We start from the raw sequence: 14556 nt of genomic DNA, 5'->3' as shown, positions 1-14556 counted from the left end.
GCTTTATCTCTGTAGTGGAGAAAGAGAGAACTCACGGCAGCTATAAGGTAGTGAGTGGAAAGACACCAGAATTCTAGAGTCCGATCTGTCATTAATTTACTCTTTGTGTGAACTTGGACAGGCTCATCTCTATCTGGGTCTGAACATTTTTTGGTTTTGTTTTTTTTTTTCGGTTGTATCCAATTCTTTGTGACTCTGGGGTTTTCTTGGCAGAGACAGTGGAGTAGTTTGCTATTTCCTTCTCCATCTCATTTTACAGATGAGGAAACTGAGGCAAACAAGATCCAGTGACTTGCCCAGCTAGTAAGAGTCTGGAATTGAACTCAAGTCTTCCTGTACTTTACCCTTGACCCTCTATCTTCATGTAAACCCAAGAACTTGGAAGAAAAGGTTAAATAACTAAGGAGGATAGATTTAAACTCCCAATCTTTGACAACAGGGAGGTGATGCCATGAAATACACGTAAATTGGATTTGAATGAGGGGGTGCTGTGCTGTCACCAGCCTCCCTTTCTCCTCTGGAGCCATCTGGATCCATCTGGATCCAGCAGTCAGATATGGATCAAGACTGGAGATAGCCCTGGGTGCAATACACTTTGGGTTAAGAGACTTGCCCAAGGTCACCCAGATAGTCAGATTTGAACTGAAGTCTACCTAACTTCAGGGTCAATGCACTACCCATTGTGTCATCTAATTGCCCCTAGTGTGCACAGATCTAGAGCTGGAAATGACCCCCAAGGATACCTAGTTCAATCCCTTCTTTTTTATAGATGGAGAAACAAAGACTCTGGAAAAATTAAGTGACTTTCCAAGGTTACACTGGTAGAAATCATCAGAAGTAAATTTTGAACCCAGCTTCTCTTAACTCTGGAGTCAATACTCTGTCCATTGTATTATGTTGTCTCCCTACTATTTTGGGCTCATCTTTTATTCTGCTACTATACTAAATTGATTTATCATCTACAAAAGAATTATAATAAAAACATCATTACTTTAAAAAGAACAGAAATAGGACAAACCAAAAATAGAATTCAATGTATACAAAAGGTTAGTGTTTGATTAACTGATGCCTCAAAACCATTGAAGTATGGAATCTTCCTTCAAGAAAAGCCTCTAGGCATTCTATGTTTCAAAGTCCCTTTAGAGTAATTAGTGTCTAACTTCCTATGTTCTAAGGTCCCTCCAATGTTAACATTCTGCTTTCCGTGTACCATATTCTACATTCTAAAGTCCTTTTGGACTTTAACATTATCCATTCCAATTCCATTTTCTATACTATTCCAGGTGTTCCATACTTGACTACAGAGGGGTTGGGAGTGGAACTGGGAGAGGGACTGGGGGAGGGGAAGAAACAGGCAGCTGGGAGCATTAGGTTCCAGTAATGAGGTGTGTCCCGCCAGCCCATGGCTGGGCTCAAGAGGAAAGAGGAGCTGAGTTTGCAAAATTTATGATCCAGATCACAGCCCATCCCCACTCCAGCTGGGCTGCTCTGTGCCCTGGCTATCCCCCAGAGAGAGGAGGAGGAGGGCAGGTGCCTTATATGTGTAGCTCAGAGAGTAAGGACTATAGAAGAGCTAAGAAGCTCAGGGTCCTAATCTGTGCCACACAACAGAGATGGACTGTCTTTAGTCAGTCTCATTCTGTGAACAAAGGACCTTACACCTCTCTCTTGCATCCTAAAGAGTGGTCAGTTGACTGATTAATAATCATGGACTAATCCTGAAGGCAAAATACAAGAGGAATATTTCATGCTTTAACTCAAAGGACCTAAATTCAAATCCTGCTTCTGATATTTTAATTTCCTTTGGTGACCTTGGGGAAATTACTTAACTTCCCTGGACCTCTTTTTCCTCATCTATAAAATGGGGGGGGGGGGTTCTAACAGTCTCTTCCAGCTCTTGGTCTAGGATATTAAGTCAACAAATCAATCTGCTTTTCCTTCTTTCTGCTTCAATCTTCACACTCTCCTTCCTACAAAATGGTGGGGAGACAGGAAACTTCAAGCATGTGAAGGATTGTCATTTTGTAAAGAGTTGTCATTGGACAGAGGCTTTCAATTTGTAGCTTGGTTCCAAAGGGCCAAACTGAGAATAATTAGAGAAATCACAGATGAGGGGAATTAGTAGGAAAGCAAATTTGGAATAAAAATAAAGAATTACAACAGTTAGTAGTCCCAAATAAAATGGTGTGCTTAAGGAGGTAGTGAGCTCCCTATTCCAAATGTCTTCGAGAGGAAGTAGGGTGGCTATTTGTCAGGGATAGTGTAGAGGGGGACCTTTGAAGAGGTGGAGACTGGGCTAGATCATAGTTTGAAGGCTGAAAAGAAATTTAGGAGACACCCCCCCCCCATAGATGAGAAAACTGAGACCCAGATGTGAAATAACTTGCTCGAATTCATCGCAAGAGAAGTTGGTAGAGATAGCATTCAGCCCCAGACCCTGATGAATTTTAGATCCAAGGTTTTCTCCTGTTACTAATATGCTTTCTCTCCCTTCTTCCCTTATTCCTTTCCCTGTTTCCCGCCATACTAAAAATGTTCATTCACTAAGTCTCTATACTCAAATTCGGAGAACTATGAGCCACCATCCCCCTCCTAGCCCTGCCTCCCACAGCAAGAAGCAGCCAAGGGAGATCTGAATAATTCAGTGAGCAGCAAAGCCCAGGTTCATCGAATAATGTAGAACCCTCAGCCCCGGGTGGAGCAGAAATGCAGTCTTTGCTTGTCTGAAGGATCACCAGGGCCTCCTTCCTCTGTGTTCAAAATGCCTTCACACCTCCCTGAAAACCCTGCTTAAACTCACCTCCCTCTGGAGGCCTGTCCTGACTAACACCACCTATGAGACTTGGTGCCCAGGTACCTCCAGCATTGATATACAGTACTGATTTGCATCCTTGCATCAGTCTTCCCACCTCTTTGCACCTCAATTGGTCCAAAGAGAGAACTGGAAAGCAGAAAAAGTTTGACTCTCCTCTACCCTCTTTATGCCCTTCTGGCAAGCGGATACAGCAGAATGTTCACTGACTGAAAGCAGAGGACCTGAATTCTAATCCTATCTTTGATGCTTATTTCTTGAATGATCTTGGACAAATCACTTGAGCTCACACCTTTGTTTCTTCATCTGTAAAGTAAAAGCTGGATCCTGAAGTCTCTTCCATTCTATAAATTTATGATCCTATTAATTCAACCTTACCCTTTCTTGCTGTATGCTCCCCAGGTTAATATCTAGCATTTATGGTGACATAGCTAGTAAAGTGACAGAGGTTGGATTGAGAACCTAAATTTCTCTAATATCAATCCCAGCACTTATCCATGATGTCTTGTCATGCCTTGTATGATAGAATCTAGAGCTGGAAGGGATCTCAGAGATCCTGTAGTTCTACCCCCAAAGATGGAGAAACCTAGACTGGGAGAAGTGATTTCCCCTAAGAATGCAGAAATAATATCATAGGTAAAATAAGGATTCAACCATGACTCCAAAGCCAATGATCTCTCTGCAGTGCTCCCAAATTTTCACTCACCTCCATCTAAATCTGCTCCCAGGATGAAGGACTAATTTACCTTTATATATCTGGGACTAAGCAACTCAAGGTACCCCATCCCCCACTTATTGGAAGCTGCCCTTTAAATGAGGAGAGAACCCTTAGTCAAGGAGGGCAGGCCAGGATGGTGCAATCCTAGCTATCAACAGCCTGGGAGGAAGAAGGTCCTTCTCCTACAGCATCAATGGCAGGAAGGAAGGGCCTGAAGGATATTCAGCTAGGAGGAGGCAAAAGTTAGAGGAGTCATGGCATCTTCAAATGTTTGAAGGTCCATTCAAATAGATGTGCCTGGCCCCAGAGGGCAGAACTAGGGGCACACATGGAAGAAAGCCTTTTTTTACCAAGTCAGGGTCATGCTCCTGGGAGGAAAAGGCTTCTTAACTGTTAATGGGCTCCTAAAGAAAACTAATCTTTGTGAAGGGAGCAAGGGACGAGTCACAAAGCTGGGAGACACCTGAAAGAAGTTATTCACCTTTGGACCTTTGAACACCTTTGGAAGTCAAGTGAAGTCTATATTCTCCTTCTCAAAAGAATCTTTTTAAATCCAGGAAAAAAAATCATATAATTACAAAGGAAATCAATTACATTGAAATATAGTTATCAAAATGAGTTCATAAAATCCAAGGTAAAATCTGCCCTAGAGGTCAAATCTGCCTCTTCCACCCCATTTTATAGACACAGAACTTAAGGGATTGACCCAGGGTCACAAAACCAAAACATATCTAAATTAGAATTTGAACCAGGCTTTTTGATTTCAAGTGGAATTTCCTAATCCAATAATGTCAAACTCAAATAGAAACTGGAGCTACTCATCCCTACATGAGGATCATTGTGGGTCATATATTGACAGTTTTAAAATATAATGCTATCTATGTTCTATTCAATTTTTATACATTTTGTTAAATATTTCCCAATTATATTTTAATCTGATTAATTTTGATTCCATCTAGGAGGGAGGGTAGTCTATCATATAGGCAATAATTGATAGAGCCAGTATTTGAACTAGATTTTATCAAACTAGAACTTGGAATCTTTTGACTCAAGCTCATCCCTCTTTTCATTGTTCACACTACCTCCATACAGTGACTGCAATGATATAAGAGAAGCTAGTCTGGAAAAGTAACAAAACTGTCCCCAGGTTAGGACATGCATACTGATAACCAAAAAAAAATATGAAGAAACTATTTTATGGAAGAATCTGGGGTATTGTTGGGAAGTTTGTCAGAAGGAAAATATATCAGAAATTTGCTTTTGCATTTGTTTTTATTTGTAAAGTATGGTTCTTTTGATGCATTTACTAGAGTCATGGATGTGCTGATAAATATTTGGGTGATGTCTTGGCTTGTGTGTGAATTGGATTTAAGTGAGGTAGAGTTGCACAAAGATATCAGCTTTACTCTCTCTTCAGCCTGGGTTAGCTTATCTGCTGAACTGGTTTCACTTAAGTGTGGACACTGCACATATGATAGCACAATTTGAATATAATGGAATATTGAACTATAAGAAATTATGTGGAGGGCTTTAGAGGAAAATGAGAAGAATTTTATGAACTGATGGAGAGTGAAATAAGCAGGACTAAAGGTAAGATTTATACAGTGACAGTAACATATATATAGTATGTATATATAAATATAAAATAATTTTGAAAGAAATAAGACCAGATCAGATCAATGAAATTATAAATGACAATTCTAGAAGGCCAAAGATGGAGAAAATCCCTCACATCCTGCCAGAGAGGTAATTAACCTAAAATGCAGAATAAGGCACACATTTCTGATATAGCCTGTATGGGAATTTATTTTGCCCTTACATATTTCTCAAACTGGGTTTTCTTTTTCTTTTTAGTTTTTTAATGTGGAAGTGAATGGGGTGTTAATAAAAAATATCTCCAAAATTAAGTTTGGAAAAATGAAATACCCTTTTACAGGCAAATAATTTAGCCATTTGGAGATTGTTGTGGTTTGTAGTATAAGATGATGGGTTAAAATAAATGAAAAGAAAAGAGTTTGCTCAGCTGTTCTCCTGAGGGGCAGGTTCTCTGAACAAATTGGAGTAAAGATATGGAGATGCAGAAATCTGATACTTCTTACTTTCATATGCCTACCCTCAATTTGCTCTTGGAACCTCAAAGTACTGCAGTGATTTTCACTGACGTACTCCATATCTGGAAGACTCTTTCTCCTCATCTTTACTTCCTGCCTTTCTTCAAGTCCCAGGGAAAAGTCCCATTTTCTATAAGCCTTTCCCCAATACCTTTAACTCTAGTGCCTTCTCTCTATTGATTATCTCCAGTATATTCTATCTGTAGGGTAGCTAGATGGTACAGTGGGTAGAGTATTGGCCCTGAAGGCAGGAGGGTATGAGTTCAAATCTGACCTCAAATACTATGTGACCTTGGGCAAGTCATTTAACCCTGATTGTCTCGCATTCCATTTAACCCTGATTGTCTCCCATTCAAGATCATCTCCAGTCATCCTTCAAGTCACTGGACGTAGATGGCTCTGGAGTAGAAAGTGAGTCTTCTGACTTTACATAGCAGCCCCTCACTCAAATCTAATTCATGTGCATGTCATGGTATCACCTTCCTGATGACATAGTCTTCTTTGAAGATGAAGGACAATAACTTGCTTGTAGTTAGCTCTTTTCATGTTGTCTCCTCCAATAGACTCTGTGCCTCTTTGAGACCAGGGACTGGTTTTTTCCAGCAGTCTTTTCCACTTTGCCACCTAACTTCTCCTTAACCTCAGAGACAATTGATGTTTCTTCCTTTGACTTCTCCAGAGAGGGAAAATGATTTAATCTATAGGAACCTTGGTTTTCCCACTTCTAAAATGAGCATAATTCAATTCATCAAACATATTCAAATGTTACTATGAAGCAGGCATTGCGCTTGGTAAAGAGATACAAATGAAATAATCATTGCCCTCTAGGAATTTTCTTTCTACTGGAGAGAATGGGAGATGCATTCTGTAGAATGAGAAAACACTAGGAATAGAATCAAGGAAGGCTATACTGGAGCAGAAGCCAGTTTTGTTCAGATCCTACCTCTTCTCACTGGATCATTTCAATGGAGTTTTCCTTACTCAGCAACCTCTAGTCATTCCCTATTGCCTCTAGGTTTAAATATAAAACTTCAGTATTTAATTTTTAAAATGCTTTAAAATCTTATTTTAATTTATCTTTCCAGGTTTATTAGATATAACTCCCCTACCTACATTCTACTGTCTAGTAAGGCTCTTCTTGCTTTCCTTCATAGGTAGCATTCTGCCTACTATCTCCATGTCTCTATGATTGCTGTTCTTATTTGGAATATTCTCTCTGCCTCCACCTTTCAGAATCTTTCTCCTTCCAGTAGCAGCCTAGGCACTGATATCTACATGAAGCCTTTCCCTTTTTTAATGCTACTGCCCTGCCCAATGACTGTGTATTTATTTCTATGTAATGTTGTCCCCCTCCTTCTTCCATACAAATGTAAGCACTTTGTGAGAGAGGACTGTTTCATGTTGTCTTTCTAGCTCTAGATGAACATGTAGCAGGAGCTTAGTAAATACTTATGAATTAACTAACTAAAGGGAAAAAATAAACAAGAATTCTGAGAGATGGAGATGAGGAGAGAAATGGTTTGTACAAAAATGTTGAAGGCAGAAAATGGAAATGTTTTGCTTAAGCTAATGTCATCTTGGCTGAACACATGGGCATATGAAAAGGAATATTTAGTATGAAAGAAATCTGGAAAGGTGGGTTGGAACGAGGACTTTAGAAGTCATTTGTGTAGTATAAGCTGACACAGAAATGTGGTTCTTAAAAATATTTCAGTGAATGGGGCTCACCCCAGACTGAGTCCCCAAGCTGGCAGTTAAAGGTCTGCAGAATGGAACCTTTTCTCAGTGTGCCCTCTAGTGTCCAAAGTAGCAAGAAGCTTAGCTTGAGAGAAGAGCATAGAATTTCAGACCATTCCTAGCAAGGATGCCATCGATGATATTCCTCACAAGTGTTGCGATGTATTTTCATTTAGACCTCTTTTCTGTTTCCTGAAAATAGATGCATTCTCTTGTGTGGAGGTTATCCTGGGGGCTTGCAGGCTACGTTGTTTGTTATTGTTTAGCTATTTAAGTAGAGGTTTTCTCGGAGTGGTTTGCCATTTTCTTCTCCCGCTCATTTTACAGATAAGGAACCTGAGGCAAACAGGGTTAAGTGACTTTCCCATGATCTGTGTCTGAGGTCAGATTTGAACTCATGAGGATGAGACTTTCTGATTCCAAGTTCAGTGTTCTACCTGCTGTACCACCTAGCAGGTTAAGTCAGCAGAGCCCAAACTCTACAAGATCCTATTAGGAATGGTAAAATAGAGCCATCGAAAGGATGTCAGTTCTAGGTCCATAGATAGAGCTAGTGACTCATCACCAGGATCTGCCTTTTGTGGGATAGGAGGTGAAGGGGAAAGAATACTTGAGAAGGAAGTACTATAATGGTTAGTACATTTACTATCATGTTGCCTGATGATATTGATACTGCACCACTGAAGAGCCTTGCTAATATGGGGCTCACATGGGTTACTAAGTATTGCGCACAACACCTTCTCTTGAAATCAATCTTATGTGCAAGTCAAGAAATAACTCCTGATGTCATGGTCTTTTTCAACTCCAAAAGACAACAATCATTATTACATTTATATAAGAATAGAGTCTTTTTGTCCGAACCTGGAACTAAAGGCCAGACTTTTTAAGTCTGGACTGCTACTTATGTATGCTTTTTTTTCTTTTTTTCATTTTTTTTTGCAAGGCAAATGGTGTTAAGTGGCTTGCCCCAGGCCACACAGCTAGGTAATTATTGAGTGTCTGAGGTCGGATTTGAACTCCAGTACTCCTGACTCCAGGGTTGGTGCTCTATCCACTGTGCCACCTAGCCACCCCTCACTTATGTATTTTTAAGTAAATTATTTCCCTTCAATGTACTACAATTTCTTCCCCTGTAAAATTTGGAAATTAGTCTAGGGGAGCTGTAAGGTCCCTTACACTTATAATATCCTGTGTTCCAAACTGCCTCCCACTCTGGCATTTCATGTTCTAATGACTCTCCTAGCTCTGATATTTCTCTGTTTTAAGGTCCTTCTTGGGTCTGATATCCTGTGTTCTAAGGCCCTTTCTAGGTCAGACATTTTATGTTCTAAGGTTCCTCCCTACTCAGACATTCCTGTTCTAAAGTTCTAAAGTCCCTTCTAGCTCTGACATTCTATGTTCTAAAGTTTTAATTTTAATATCATATTTTAATATCAGATGTTCTGAGGTCCCTTCTAGCACTGTGTAAGGATTCTTTGTCCTCCTAGAGGAATCTATTCAGGATATTCACTGGGTCAGCTCTGGAGAATCAGGCTGTAATTGCTGGTGAATGTGTTGTAAATGCTAAGGAGACATTATAAATCTAACACATGACAGTCTAACTGGTGTTTGATGAGCCACATGCCAGCCCCCAGGTCTGGAGAGTAATCATGCTTCTTCCCAACCCAACATTATGCATTCCCCAGAGAGCTGTAGCACAGCTGCTACAAAGGTCATCCCTGATTGTGGCACTCCCTGGACTCACTCATGTGGACTCAGCCCCTTTCTGAGTTGGAGAATGTCAGAGATGGACATGATATCCTAGTTTGAAGGGACTTTAGAGACTGATTTTTATTTGTAAGGAAGGGGCTATCCGATTCTCACAACAGCTCAACAAAGTTGTTACTATATTATCATCCCTACTTTACAGTTTAGGAAACTGAGGTCAAGAGAGTTGCCGGGGGCAGCTAGGTGGCACAGTGGATAGAGCACCGGCCCTGGAGTCAGGAGTACCTGAGTTCAAATCTGGCCTCAGACACTTAATAATTACCTAGCTGTGGCCTTGGGCAAACCCCCTTGCCTTGCAAAAACTTAAAAAAAAAAAAGGAAGAGCATTGCCCATGGACACCCAGCTCATAAATTTCTGAGGCAGAGTTCCAATTCTCTTAACTCCACTGGAGATACTAGAACCCAATGTTCTAGTGCCTAGATGGCACTCTTGAGTTACTGTGACCATTGGTTCCCCAGTGATCAGCCCTCTGGGAGTGAGCCTTTCTGCACCAAACCTTCCCCAATTCAAACAACTGGTTCACCATGAATCACCAGGACTGGACCTGAAAGCCTTTCCAACTGGGCAATACTTGAAAATGCTTTGCCCCCCTCACCTCCCCCCCCCCCCGGCATTGCCACTGAGATAGAAGGGAACACAAGGGAGTTAGTGCCTGAGTCAGGTTTTTTGGTCCAAAGTTTTGGTCTAAACCAGTGAGGCTCCTGCTAATGCAGTATCTCAGTAGGAGGAGAGTATTCTGTGCATCCTCTGGGAAATTCCCTATTCCCTTGCTTAGGAAAAAATGAATACATGCCTCTGAATTAGGTGTTACCTCAATTCTACAATGAGCTGTGAGAAGACCTTCAACTAAGTTTGGTTGGGGGTTTTTCCTTCTCCTTGACAAGTAATCATAATGCCAGGCTTGATTTGAAAAGGCAATGTGGCTCATGTTCAAGATCAGGCTTTTTCTAGAGCAACTCAGGGTCTATGAACTTGTTTTAAAAAAAATTCTGTTAACTATAGTTCAGTATAATTGGTATCTTAACTACTTTTATCTTCTGTTAAAAACCATTCTGAAAAGGGAATCATGAGCTTCTCCAGATGGCCAAAGGGGGTCCAGGACACTAAATTAAAGACTTAAAAGACCTGGGTTCAAATTCTATCCCTGATTGCTTTTTACTAGTGTGACCTCAGAAAAGACACGTAATGTTGCTGGGCTTCAATTTCTTAGACTGTTAAAATGAGGGAGATGGATTAGATAGTCCCTGATATTCATTCTACTTCCAAAAGCTATAAATGGGTAATAGAATTTGAAGAGAAGTGATTCAAGATTGAAGAGGTCACTTTTAACTGGGGTGGGGGAAGATCAGGGAAAGCTCCATAGAGGAAATGGTAAGCTACCTGCACCTTGAAAAATAGAAGAAAAGATTTCAAAGCACTGGGGATTGTGTGAACAAATGAAGAGAGAAGAGCAATGGTAGGATAAGGAGGAACAAAAAGAAAGAAAGAAAGGAAGAAAGAAAGGAAGGAAGGAAGGAAGAAAGAAAAGAGAAAAAAGGAAGGAAGGAAGGAAGAAATAAAGAAGGAAGAAAAGAAGAAAGGAAGAGGATCTTAGATTTATAGATTTATAAATGAAAAAGCTTTTAGGATTGACCTAATCTAACCTCTTCATTTTACAGATAAAAAAGCTCCAGAAAAGATAAATGACTTGCCCAGATTCACACATGTAGTAATAATCAGAGGCAGGATTTGAACTCATAGATATAGGGTTTTCTCTACTGTATCATGCAGTCTCTCTGGAAAGAGAGATTAGAATTATGTTTGTTATATATGTATATATATACTTCTATATATACATATATGTATGTATATATGCATGCATTGTATGTATTTGGGTGCATGCATATATATGTATGTATATGTATGCATGTGTGTATGTATAGATACACATATATATGTGTGTTTATATAGACATATGTTACATTTATTATATTCAGGAACCTGAAGCTCTAAAATGTGTTAATGTGTTCATTTCCACAGATCTTTAATGGAAGACCTAGGACCAGAAACCAGATCCGCTGACTCTCAATAGAGAATTCTTTTTTTCTGGGAATAAACTTCATAGAAAGATGATTCTTTCTGGGGAGTGGAGGGAGGCCCTGTCAAACAGCCCAAGGCCCAGAGAAAAGGAATGATCCATTGGCCTGTCCTGCAGTGATGTGTTTCAATCTATATGCAAATGTGTCCTCTGTTCAGTTCAAGCTGGACTCTTCATTACAGCCTCATGAATCTCCTGGGAGTAATTGTATAATTCACAGACCTCCCAGTTCAGGCCCACATCAAAAGTGCAGCGAATTATTTGGCAATGGTAAATGGGGACAATTCATTATGGGAATGGGCCCCAGCTGCTCCTGGGAATGGCCATATGGGTCCCTGCATGCCTTCAGAAACAAGGATGTATAAATCTTAAAATCTTGATTCTCCCATCTCTGCTCAGAGATGCTTTTTTTGACTGCATCTGGACCCTAGATTGGGTTCATGTGGGATGGGAGAGAGGAGACATTCCTCCTGACAGTCCTTTTTGGCCCTAGGAGTCTCTGGGTCTAGAAAGAGGATCCATATCAATGAAAGGGACTACATGGTTTAGAAATGGTTAGGAAGTGACAAACAAGACAGAAAGTGGAAATTCAGGGTGACTGACCCTAGGTAGCCACTAAATAAAATGTGCCCCTGGGTTTGTTACTGAATTTCCTTGGTTTTCAAATGAAAAAAATCATATGCATGTATATATGTTTGTGTGTGTGTGTGTGTGTGTGTGTGTGTGAAGGGGGTATACTGACTAGATGATATTCCACCCTTTTGTATCCCCAGGCTTCACAGAGTAGGCATCTAACAGATATTTCTTTCATTAAATCAATCTCTAAATAAAACAAAGGCCTATGAAACTGGAACACAGAACAGAAGGGTCAGAGGGGGATTTCCATTCAGCTCCCAGATAGAATTTGTCCCCTTCCCCTTCCTTGTTTCTAGGGCTGGAGTGGGGCAGGAGTAGGGCCTAACAACTCCTAGGAACTGGGGGTAAGGGGAGGAGTGCCAGCTCAGACCTGGCACAGGCTGATACATTCTTTGGCTCAAATCCTAGTGACAAATGAGCTCATTAGTTCCCCAAGCAGCCTTGGCCTGATGGCTTTTTTCCCTGTAGCCTCACAGGGGGCTGCCATAGTCAATTGGCCAACAGGTGGCTGATAGATTGTGCTCTTGGGAAGGGAAAAGGTCCCACAACAGGAGAGAGTACTGGTTTGTTTGTGTTTCCTAAGATGTCCCTAACAGTCAGTATCACACTCCCCAAACCTGGATAACCTGAGCCCTGCACCCATCATTCTACATCTCCCAGAAGTAGCAAAGGAAAGATGAGGTTCAAAGAATAATGTCCCTCCAAGTTAGAGGTACCTTAGAACACTGAGTGTTGGTGCTAGAAAGAGCATGGAATGTTTATGTTGAAGAGAACCTCAGAACACAGAATGTCAGAGTTAGAAAACACCTTAGAAATGATTTCCTCTAAAAGCTTCATTTTACAAACTGAGAAATTGAGGCTGGACAGGGGAGGGAACTTATTTACTCAGTCATACATCAACTTGTGAGCTGGAATGAGAACCGAACTAGGACTGCTGACATCCAGTTTACTACAGCATGCCAATCCCTTCTCTTTAAGAACACATTGCCCCTCCCTAAATCATCAGATCATCTGTCTAGAGCTAGAAAGACCACCAAGGCCATCTAATCCAATTTCCTTATTTTTACAGATGGTTCAACTCCACAGAAAATGTTACTCATTTGTTCCAGGTCACACAGGTAGTTATTGACAGAGATGGAATTTGAACCCAGATCCTTTACACACAAAAGGCAAGAGTGTTCTTTCCTTTGTACTATATGAACATGCTTATTTAGTGAGAGGACATCTCTGGGAATCACCCAAAAGTGGGTGTCTCCACATGCTTTTCTGCCCCTGTGAGCTATAGTAAGACATTTTCACAGTCATACTGAGAGAAAGGGCTAGAACACCATATTTTTAATTCAATTATCACCGCTAATAAAATGGCTCACACAAATATCAACCCCAAGGTCTTTGCGTATTTTGGCTATATTGATCTCCAAACTTTTTTTGGTCACATATCCTGTTAGCAAAAAAAAAAAACAAAAAACCATTGCTTGCAGTCCCAGTATATGCATATTTAATTATTTAAAATATATATATGTGATTATTTTATTATATAATTATGTATTAAAATAGCGCCAAAGTAAAAAATTTTAAAGGATTTGATAAAGATAAAATAACATTTGATTCTAAAGCAGGGTTCTTAACTTTTTTGTTGTCATAGGTCCCTTTGGTAAAGCCCAAGGAATTCTTTAAGAATCATATTTTTTAAATACATATAATATACACAGGAATGCAAATTTAATTGAAATTTAATTATCAAAATAGTAAACAAGTTCAGGGCCTCAGACTGAGAATTGCTAACCAGACTCACTGGTGTTTATTGAGTAGGGGGAGTGACAGTCCTTTGACCCAACTTCTTGGATGACAATGCTCTAAAAATGTCAGGAGGCTCACTTCAACCCCAATATTCCCCTCATAGCCTCCTCTGATGTCTGTAAAGAGGCGATACTGTGTTCTTAGAGATCATACCAGTACAGTATAATTTCTGGTAGGTCCCTACCATGCCTAAAACTCTTCCAAGCTGGCCCATAATTTGGAGTAGGAATAGCCTAGGGAAGTTCAGAGAGGATAGTCACCTGGCAGGGGGACAGATCCAAGCTTCATGTAAGGCAAAAACTTTCCAACAGTCAACCATTGAACATTTATTAATTGCCTATTATGTGCCAGTCCTGTGCTAAGCATTGCAGATAAAAAAGAAAGGCAAAAGACAGTCCCTGCCTTCAAGGAGCTTACAGTTTAATGGGAGAGATGGCAAGAAAACAAATATGTACAAAGAAGCTAAGTTCAGGTCAAAGACTTTACCTGTTGTAGAATCACCATCATTCTTATTAAAATGCATCCACAGGGACCAAGATAAACAGGAAATCATTAAAAGAGAAGAAGTATGCAGAGAGATTGGAAAAGGCTTCTTGTAAAAGATGAGATTACTTGAAGGAATTAATGGGAAAGACCCTCTTCTAGAGAGTGTGGGTCAGAGAGAAGTAGGATAATATGGGTACAACTAGACAATTTCTGAGGGCCTGCACACTCGAGAATTCTGTGATTGGGGAAGAATTTTTCAACTATAAAAACTCTCAAAGGTCAACAGAAGTGGTTGACAACTCAGTAAAATATAGACATGGAAATCAGAGGGACTGAAGTTCGAATTCCACCTAAGATGCTGATTCGCTGTGTGACCCTGAGCAAATCACTTTCGGCCTCAGTTTTCTCAAA

General features: G+C 40.2%; 1 protein-coding gene across 3 annotated transcripts in view; it reads right to left on the bottom strand.

The window, feature by feature from the left end:
* The window catches only part of MYO7A (myosin VIIA), a 138582-nt gene that overhangs the window by 112162 nt on the left and 11864 nt on the right, over positions 1 to 14556 (bottom strand). The window contains exon 1 of one of the 3 annotated variants that reach the window (XM_074216948.1): positions 14146 to 14157. The exons of the other annotated variants lie outside the window; for them this stretch is intronic. The gene's annotated coding sequence lies outside the window, so the exon portion shown is untranslated. Of the gene's footprint in view, positions 1 to 14145; positions 14158 to 14556 lie in introns of those variants that run through there. 3 annotated transcript variants of the gene reach the window in all.

The sequence above is a fragment of the Macrotis lagotis genome, chromosome 1 (genome assembly GCF_037893015.1).
Source record: "Macrotis lagotis isolate mMagLag1 chromosome 1, bilby.v1.9.chrom.fasta, whole genome shotgun sequence".
NCBI classification, from domain to species: Eukaryota; Metazoa; Chordata; class Mammalia; order Peramelemorphia; family Peramelidae; genus Macrotis; species Macrotis lagotis.
The sequence above is the reverse complement of the archived record's forward strand: the minus strand, read 5'-3'. Positions and strand labels throughout refer to the sequence as shown.